General features: G+C 40.0%; 1 pseudogene; it reads right to left on the bottom strand.

Moving 5' to 3' along the window:
• Positions 1 to 1,773: 1,773 nt before the first annotated feature.
• On the bottom strand, positions 1,774 to 3,056 carry LOC125389375 (RNA-binding protein Musashi homolog 2-like; annotated as a pseudogene).
• Positions 3,057 to 10,372: the final 7,316 nt, after the last annotated feature.

Here is a 10,372-nt window from a genome sequence, read left to right as displayed (position 1 = left end):
TCTGTTTCTATTGTGTGGAACAATTTGAGGAATATTGTTGTTGGTCCTTCTTTGAAATCCTTGTAGAATTCTGAGCTGAAACCATCTGGTCCTGGGATTTTTTGGGGGGATTTCTCACCTGCCACAGGTGCTGATGGGTGGGGGGAGCACCTCCCCTTGTTCATGCCACTGTATGGCAGATGAGGAGTGATATCATATCTCCCATACTCATGTTCTTGGAGTCAACTCACCCTCATCCATGTCAACAGAGTCAGCTCCATTGTGCTGCCCAGGTGAGGTGCAGGACCTGCTCTCCCTAATGTTGCATTTGGTTAGGTTCTAGATCAGTTCTCCTGCCTGCCACAGGTAGTGAGGGGCTAAGGGGGTTTGAAGACAGAATTTAATCAGGAAAATTAATTAAGAATTAATCAGTCTCGGGCTGGAGAGATGGCTCAGCGGTTAAGAGCATTGACTGCTCTTCCAGAGGACCCGGGTTCAATTCCCAGCACCCACATGGCAGCTCACAACTGTCTGAAGATCCAGTTGCAGGGGATCTGACACCTTCACACCAATGCACATAGAATAAAGTTAAATAAACCATAAAAATATTTAAAAAAAAAAAGAATTAATCAGTCTCTGGGGGCAGGATGGGGGATAGGGCGAGGAGAGAGGCAGCATACCCTAGGGACCATTGGAGATGCTGAAATGACTGGACAATATAAAATGATCAGACATTTAAAAATTAAGACTGAAAAAGAATGTCGCACCATGCCCCTCTCCTAAGCCAAAACAGGTGTGTTTGGAAACTTTAAATATGTTAAATATTAAAAATATAGCTTTGTTTTTTCCTTTAAAATGTCTTGGGAAAAGCAGTTTTTCATATTTTAAATTAAAATCTAACTAGACCATAATATTGGAAGCTGTGCACTGAGAGGTCGCTGGTGAGAGGTTGGCAGGGTGCTAATGCAATTCTTAGGTCTATCACACCAACAGAGGCCCTAAAATTGGAATTTTGGTCACCCTGGAAGCTGGGTGCTTTCCTGTTGTAGTTCATCAGCTTCATCAAGGTTCCCTCCCTTCCCCTCCTTCCAGGGCATCTAACTGCCTGGGAGCAACTCCCCCACAAAAATATTTTTTTATTCTCTCTTTCTTAATAGTTTCTATGTAGTTAATGGAATTATCTTTACAATATTTTTGTTTGTTTTTTGTTTTTTAGAATTCATAATTTCAAAAATACCTTAAAATATGACCTCTTTGAACAGAAAAAAAAGCACTCATAGAAAAGGAAGGTGCTCAAAACATGGCTGTCTTTATTGCTGAAAATAGATAAACTTAGTTTAACAAAGAGATGTCATGAAAACGAACTGCCAGTCGGTTAAGCAGCCAACTGCATGTCAATTCTACAATGCAACATATAGTGTCTATGCCCACCTCCTGCTCCACACATCACAACTTTGCTTCAGTGTGTGCCTAAGTCCCAGATGAAAATTCTTACAGTCTCAGGATTGATACCAAAAATGGAGAGTAACATCACCATCTCAACATCCTTTAAAAGTGAGAACAGAATCAAAACAACAAAATAAAACAAAATTCTTTTTTCTTAAAAAAAATTCTTATTATACAACAAGTATACTATGGTTAGCTTTCAGCTAGATATTAAGCTAAGGTGACACTAGACTAAGTCAAAAATCACTACCAAATGTGATTCAAGGAGACTGAAAAGGATAAGTGGGAGGGAAAGAGAGTCCACCAAAGGAAAACAAACAGAAACAAACCAAAATCATGGATTGAGATGAGATGTGGTCAAGCCTCAATCCAAAGTGTGCCATCACTGGTTGGGATGAGGAGTGAGGCTGGTGGGGATCCAGGTCTGAGGACATCACCTAAACAAAGGGCTACTCAGAAACTTCACCCAGTCTTACCTGGACATCCAGGTATGCTCTCAGAGGGAGACGGCAACGGAAGCACCTGTCCAATGGTGTCTATTTGTAAGGGCCATTGCAGTCAAAGGGCCGTGGTCGAAGCCTGAGCCAGGCTGTGGGCTGGCTGCACTTATGTAATTCCCCACTCCGGAGTCCTAGCTGGAAGGGCCATAGAGATCGGTGACAGGTCCTAGGCTGTTGGCCCCGGGATGCCTCTGGGCCATGCCAGGTTGGTGTAGGTGCACCAAAATTAGGTTGAGCACTGTGGCTATTCAGGACTGATCCTCGAGCCGCTGCCACTGCTGCCGCCTCTGGTCCATAAGCTGCTGCTGGGAAGCCTGGGAACTAGTAGCCATAGCTAGGAGCAAATCCAGGGTAGCCTTGGCCATAGGTTCCCACAAAGTTGGGGTAGCCCAACATTCCAATGCCAAGCATGAACACATTCATGGTGTAGGGCAGGGAACAAGATTTTTTTTCCACTGAGCTTTCTTACATTCTACCATTTTATTATTGATTTCATGGAAATGAATCTCACAGACTTTCTCCACAACGACTTCATTCTCAAACGTGACAAAGCCAAACCCTCTGTGCCTGTTGGTGGTTTGGTCAAACATCAGCAATGCATCCTCCACCTTGCCAAACTGCTCAAAATGCTGCTTTACATCTTTCATTACAGTGTTCACAGATAATCCTGCTACAAATTTTTTTTTGTTCTTGTGACCATCATCTCACGGCCTCTCGGCGCCCCGTGTGAGTCGAGTCAAGATTTTTGCATCCTGTGTACACCCTCCATCATTGCAAAGACCTTGGGCTACACACGACGAGAAAATGCGACTTTGGGGTCAATTGTCTTGGAATGTAACTCATGGTGAAACTGACCTAATACTTTATCTACACTTGCTGGATCTGCAAAGGTGACGAAACCAAAGCCTCTGGAGTGTTTTATAGTGGGATCTCTCATGACCATACATTCTCTAATTTCTCCAAATTTGCTAAAATAGTCTCTAAGGCTATCTGGTGAGGTCTTCCAGCTCAGTCCACCGATAAACATTTTACAGGGGTCAGACTGGGAGTCACTGGTGCTGCCCAAGGTGCCTGAGCTCCCATTTGCCTCCATAGTGAAATGCCCCCATCCCCCACCCCCTACACACTGAGCCCAACAGCTAAGCAGACAGCAATGGCAGCCAGCTCTGAGCCCCAGATCTCTGTCCCTCCTCCCCTGCGTCCCCCAATTCCCCCTCCACCTCTGCCTCTCTTCCCTTCCCCCACCTAGGATACATCTAATAGAGTTTTTGTTCAAGGGAGTCCCATGGAAATCCCCAAGAAACCCAGGCTATTGTCAAGACAATAGGTTGCTCTCCACAAAGTGACATCAAGGCCATGTTGCTGAAGACAACAACTACACAACTCATTGAACATGAAGAGGTCAAGCTAGTGCTATATAGAACCTTCGCTCCCATGTCCCAGTGTCTTTGGTATGGGAAAGTACTCTGAGGGTTATCTAAAGTGAACTGTAAACACCAATCCAGCCACAAGCCCTTTGATCTACATTCTGACCTACCTGTAAAATATGCTAGGGCGATGATGGCACAAAGCTTGTGGGAGTAACCAACCAATGTTTGATTTGACTTAAGGCCTTCTCCATAGATGTAACCACACACTGCTTGGGCAACCAAGAATGAGAGACTAAATAACCCAGAGACCTAGAGACCTTGGGTTAAACCAAATAATACTGTTCTTTAAAAAAAGAGAGAGTAAAAATAAAGTGACTCCTAATGATATTCTGCTATACTTATAGATCAGAGCCTTATTCAGTCATCATCAGAGAGTCTTCCTCCTGCAGCAGAAGGAAACAAATGTAGTGGCCATAGCCAGATATACTGCAGAGAGAGAGACCTTGGCACACTCAGCTCTAATTGGGATGTCTCCATCAAACACCTTCCCTTAGAGCTCGGGGAATAAACCCTTTGAAAGAGGAGGCAAGAGTATGGGAACCAGAGAGGATGGAGGAAAGTAAGAGAACAAGTCCCTCTAACCAACTGAGCAAAGTTCATATGAACTCACAGAGACTGAAGCAGCAAGCACAGGTCCTACGTGGTTCTGTCCCAAGTCCTCTGTGTCTATATTATAGCTTTCAGTTTAATGCTTTTATGGGATGTCTGAATGTGTGAATGACTGGGTCTCTGATTGTTGTACCTTCTTTTGTTGCTTTTTTTCTTTCTGTTGGTTTGTCTTGTCCAACTTCGATGTGACGCAACTATTCTGTTAGTCTGTGTCTTTTTACTAGGTAATTGAGACCACTGATACTGAAAGATACCAATGATTGTTAATTTCTGTTATTTTTTGTAGTTGTTGGTGATGGTGGTAGTGTGTGTGTGTGTCTGTCTGTCTGTCTGTGTCTGTGTGTGTCTGTGTATATGTGATGTGTTTCCCTTCTTTGGGTTTTGCTGGTTTGAGATTACTTATTGCTTGTGTTTTTGTGGGTATAGTTAACCTCTTTGGATTAGAGTTTTCCTTCTAATGCCATTAGGAGACTTAAGATAAATTTGAAAGACCAATAACTCAACTAGAAAACTCAAAAGAAAACTTTACAAGTAGAATTAATCAAGCAGACGATAAAATATCAGGACTAGAAGATAAAGTGGAGGAATTAGAACAAAAGAAAAGGAAAAATAAAAAACATGAAAGAAACAAAGAAAATGTGGGACACCATGAAAACAAACAAACCTTTGAATTATAGGCATACAAACCTTTGAATTATAGGCATAGATGAATCCCAAGTCAATGGCATAGATCATAGCTTCAACAAGATCATGGAAAAAACATTCAGCAAACTAGTGAAGGCACATCCATACAAATATAAAAAGCACACTAAATACAAAATAGACAACATCAGAAAAGAAAATCCCCGCAACATATAATAGCTAAATCACTAAGTATATATAACAAATAAAATGTACTAAAATCTGCAAGAGAAAAAACAGAAGTCACATATAAAGGAAAATCCACCAGAATAGCAGCTGGTTTCTCAATGGGAAATTTGAAAGACAGAGGATCTCAAAGCAATTGTTAAATGTCATAAAAGGTACTAGTCATTAAAAAAACTGTGACAGCCAACCTAGATTAATATACCCAGTGAAATTATCTGTGTGGTTGAAGAAGAAAGAAAATCTTTCTACAACATAAACAACCTAATAAAGTTTATATCCAACAAATCAAGCCTAAATAAAATACATAGAAGCAGTCATCAAAAGCCTTCCAACCAAAAAAGCCTAGGGCTGGATGGTTTCTGTAGTCAGAGGCTATTTGTTCATTTCTTATCCTTACAGACCCAGAATAATGACACAGAAACTATATTAATTAAAACACTGCTCGACAAATCACTTAGGTATATTTCTAACTAGTTCTTACATCTTAAAACAACCCATTCCTATTATTTTATATTTTACCATGAGGTTCATGGTTTACTGGTACTGGCATGCGAGCATCTTTCTCTTCCAGCATCTACATGGCATCACCTTGACTCCACCTACTCTCTCATTACATCTCTGCTTGGATTTTCTGCCTGGTTTTACTCTGTTAAACCATTGGCCAAAGCAGCTTCTTTATTAACCAATGGCAATAAAACATATTCACAGCATATATTACCTCCTATATCATCTGCCCTTTTTTGTCTAAATAAAAAGGAAGGCTTTAACTTTAACACAGTAAAATTACATATAACAAAATAGGTATCAAGCAAGAATTACAGTTACAATATTTATATCTACTTTATCTTTTATCATAACTAAGGAAAATTATAACTATCTATTCTTCAACTCCATCAAAGACCCCAGAAGGATATAATATTACCTAAGTAAACAGTAAGCAACTTCCAAAATTCTAGAATTGACAGAGACATCTTGCTTCCTGGACTGTCACCCAAAATTCTTTTGTAACATTGGGGCACCCATCTTCAGTATACAGGTCCATAGTATCTGGCAGACTTTTCCATGAAGCAGGAAATTTCAAAGACAGTTCCACCTATATTGGCATTTTCTTCTGTGTCTTGCAGAATGTTTGGCAGACTCTTTCATGTAGAAGGAACCCTGAAGGACAGTCTTACTTTTGGTGTAGGAGGACCTTCTGTATTTGTGTTGCTTTCATTGGTTATTAAAGTAACTGCCTTGGCCTAGTTGATAGGGTAGAACTCAGGTAGGCAGGGAAGACAGAACAGAATTCTGGGAGGAAGAAAGCAGAGACAGGCAGACGCCATGATTCTCCTGCCCGAGACAGATGCTGGTTAGACTCATGCCAGTAAGCTACAGTCAAGTGGCAATACACATTAATGGAGATGGGTTAAACTAATATATGAGAGTTAGCCAACAAGGGTCTGGAGATAATGGGCCAGGCAGTAACTAAATGAATACAGTTTCTGTGTTGTTATTTTGGGGCTAAGCTAACCAAGCAGCAGAATGCAGCCCACTCTTTCTACAATGGAGTGGCACCCACGTGGACAACTTCATCCACAGAAAGCCTGACAGAGCATGGGAAGTAATTCTGGGCAGAAAAAAAATAGAGTAAAGCATGGCTTCTTGGTAGCAGCAATTTCTCGAGTCTGCTCTGCTTGCTAGAGGCAAGCGCTCTCATTTAAGAAAGGCTTCCTGACTCAGCATTAGCTGTAAAATCATGCAGCTCCTTTAAGAGGTCCTGCTACGAAACACTTATATAGTATTGATGAAAAACTGACTGCATGCTTTTTGGTTTTCAGCTGTAGCAGGAAAAAAGCCATGCTGTTTAAAAATGCCAGCTTTCTGGGCTGTCCAGCCAGGGCAAACTCTGACTCTTTCAGGCAGGCAGTCTGACTACAGAAAATTTGAGTGTGGTTTGTGAGCATACTGCTGCAGCTTGCTTGCTGGCAGGGACCTTGAAACACCATAGAGTTGTGACAATAAACATGGCTACAGCCAGTACCTCCGCCATGAGGCTGGAATTGCAGAAAGCTAAGGAATGGGCTGGATCCAGCCATCAAAGCCACGACTTTAATCCTACCCATATTGCTTGGTAAATTAAAGATTCATGTAGTCAGAAAAAGAGAGATATACAGTAAAGAGAGATTTAAAGAAAAAACCTCTAAATGGTTTACTGTGTGTTAAAAATATATTCAGGATTGGGAGAGAAAAAAGGTTAAAGTTCTTAAAATAAAAAAGAAAGAGAGTAGTTGGGTGTAGTGGTACACACACACTTTTAATCCCAATGCTTGGGAGGCAGAGGCAGAGAGACCTCTGTGAGTTCAAGGTGTGGTGGCACACTCCTTTAATCCCAGTGTCTGGGAGGCAGAGGCAGACAGATCTCTGTGAGTTCAAGGTTGGTAGCACACACCTTTAATCCCAGCACTTGGGAGGGAGAGGCAGGTAGATTTCTGTGAGTTCAAAGACAGCCTGGTCTACAGAGGGAGTTCCAGGACAGACAGAGATATACAGAGAACCTGTCTCAAAAATAAAAGTAAAAATAAAAGAAATAGCATTTAAAATAAAGTCACGTAAAGATGAAAAATACACAGAGACTCTTGATACTGTATGTTATTGTGCTCTCTTTGAATTGTTTGAATGCTGAGGAAGGAGCAACAACTGCTAAAAGATATTTGCTTATAAATGCTGCTAAATTAATCCATGATAGGTATTTTGAAAATACCTTGACTTCAAAATTGAAGTCAAAAGGTATGTTAATTTGGAGAAAAGGATTTGCTTTTGTTTCCACAGGAAATGAGAGGCTGTCGATTCATTCTGGGTTAAGAAAAATCAGGATTGACCAAGGAAGACCACCTGAGAAATCTCTGGTAGGAACTGATGGCCCAGATGTCTGAGTTCTACATCCAGAACAGATTCAAGACTGCTGCCTTAGGTGATCAAGACTCACAGGATACTTCAGTTAGGACTTGATCATAATTCTACATTTTCTTTAGGTCCCCATAAGATTATCAGCATCCCCAATCAGCCTGAAAAACTATGCCCACATTCCAAATAAAATGGATTATGGATATTCTTTTTTATATAAAAAGGGGGGGAATAGTGGGGGACAATTCTGTATTCTGCCAATTATGTTTTAAATAAACACTGATTGGCCAGTATCCAAGCAGGAAGTATAGGTGGGAAAACCAGACAGGAAGTAGAGATGGGGCAATGAGAACAGGAGTATTCTGGGAAGAAGGAAGTTCTCTCCCCAGTCCTGCACACACCAAGGAAGAAGTAAGATGTGGCCTATCCTGCTGCAAAAGGTACCATGTGGCTAACATAGATAAGAATAATGGGTTAATATAAGGTATAAGAGCTAATACAAATCCTGAGCTAATGGGCCAATCAGTTTATAACTTATGTAGATTTCCGTGTGATTTTCTTTGGGACCTAAAGACTGTGGGAACTGGGCAGGACAGAAACCCCACCAAGCAGGCCCTCATGTTACAACTTTTAGGCAAATTCAGTAGTTATTTTTCTGTGTCCAGTTCATACAGCATAACATCAAGCAGTCCAGGGAAGAGGATTTTCTTGCCCAAATGGCTAACAAACTCCATAAGGAGTCTCTCCGATATCCACCATCCTCTTGAAGTAATTGGTGCTGCCAGGAGCAGATATGTCTCATTGTCATGAAAATTCCTATGTTCTTAAACATTCTAAATGCCATATTCTGTATGTCCTTGAAAGGTTTGAAGAATACCTACCCATCTGAAATATATATCTATACATCTAGAAAACCTAACTGACATGACTACAAACTTGACTATTATAGATGACTGATGATATAAGTCACAAAACAATCCCCCACCAGTTCAGAATTATGAATAATAAAGGGTTATTTATTTAAGGGGAAAACTTACAGATCACTGTCCTAGACAACAGTCCTCTGCACAAACAGGAACAGAATCTAACAGCCAGAAACGGGAGCTGGAAGCAAGAGAGTAGGCACACATTTACTGCTGCTCTTACAGTATAAGAGACCACACCCAAGTGGGCTGGTATCTTAAAGGCTATTGTCTGAAGGAGCAGAATGTGCTCACACAGCACCTCCCCCTTCTGTTTAAATAAGAGAGTTCCAAACCCATTACAAAACTATATACACTAGGAACAGATATCAAGTATAATTAGAATTACAACCAGCACAAACAATATTAAGCAAGGAACATATGTTAAATGTTTTAATAAACATTCTATCCTAGGGAGTCTAAGTCTTGTATTGGAAATGGCTTGGCTAGATCATAAGAAGACAGTAACTATGACTATCTAATTTTTGACACCATTGAAGGCCTGAGAAGGGAGATAATATTACTTGAACAGGCAGGAAGTACAATCAAGTACCTTCCAAAGCCAACAATATATGAAAGAGACAATTAGCTACCTGAACAATCACCCAAAGTCTCATTTTGCAATGCTGAAGCAATCAACTTTGGCTAAGGCCTAGTGTAACTGACAGACCATTTTTAGAGGCAGGAAATTTTCCAAAACCATCTTACCCTGTCTTGGCAAGATTTGACAGTCCTGCTTATCCATTTCTGGATACCATGTAACTTGTTAGTGGTTGAGGCATTGTCAGTTCCTTGCCCAAAGGCCAGTTTTGTCAAGAAGAAAACAAACTCCAAATGGAGTGTCTTTGGTGTTCAACATTCTCTCAGGAATAGATTGGTGCTGTCAGAAGCAACCATGTCTCATGTCAACAGAACCCTAAGTTATTTAAATGCCATGTTCCACAAATCCTTGAAGTGGTTGAAAATTACCTATCTAGACAGAATACAATCTTTATGTATCTAAAGAACCTAATTGATCTGACTGTATGTACAACAAACATGAACAACTATTGACCTATAATAATTAATACCTGTATAACTTAAAGACTAAAACTTTATGTCAGAATATTAAATAATCTGTAAACAAATATGCAACAAATGAGGACAGTAACCTCAAAATGTAAACAATGTATAAGTATCTTGATCAGAGGTAGGAGTAATATATAATGCAATATGAAAATATATTTTAAAAGTCGCATCAATATACAAAATGCCCTAAACAGAGATTAAAACATGCATATATACAATCTGACAGAATAACTTTGCATAGGTGTACAAATAATGTAAACAAAAATAAGAAATATAATTTGAACTTGTATCAATATACAAAAACTATACCAATGTAAATTATCCATGAATAATAGCTCACAAGTATTCACTCTATTACCCACTATTATTATCCCTTTTTTTGAACAAATATAGTTTTCATCCCAATCCTCTAGTACAAGTAATAATCAACAATCCCTAAACAATTGCATCCTCCTTCAGATTTCCTACCTCTTTTTCATTTCTATACCATTTCTAAAAGTACCTCAGTTAACTGAGTTTTGTTAGTTAAAGTGGTCATATCCTTCTTCAGATTTCCAACCTCTTTCTTGAGAAGCCTGGTATCAGTCTGTAAAGACTGTACCATTTCTAAACATGCTTCATTCTT

Source organism: Myodes glareolus, chromosome X (genome assembly GCF_982192425.1).
Source record: "Myodes glareolus chromosome X, mMyoGla1.1, whole genome shotgun sequence".
Classification (NCBI taxonomy): Eukaryota; Metazoa; Chordata; class Mammalia; order Rodentia; family Cricetidae; genus Myodes; species Myodes glareolus.
The sequence above is the reverse complement of the archived record's forward strand: the minus strand, read 5'-3'. Positions and strand labels throughout refer to the sequence as shown.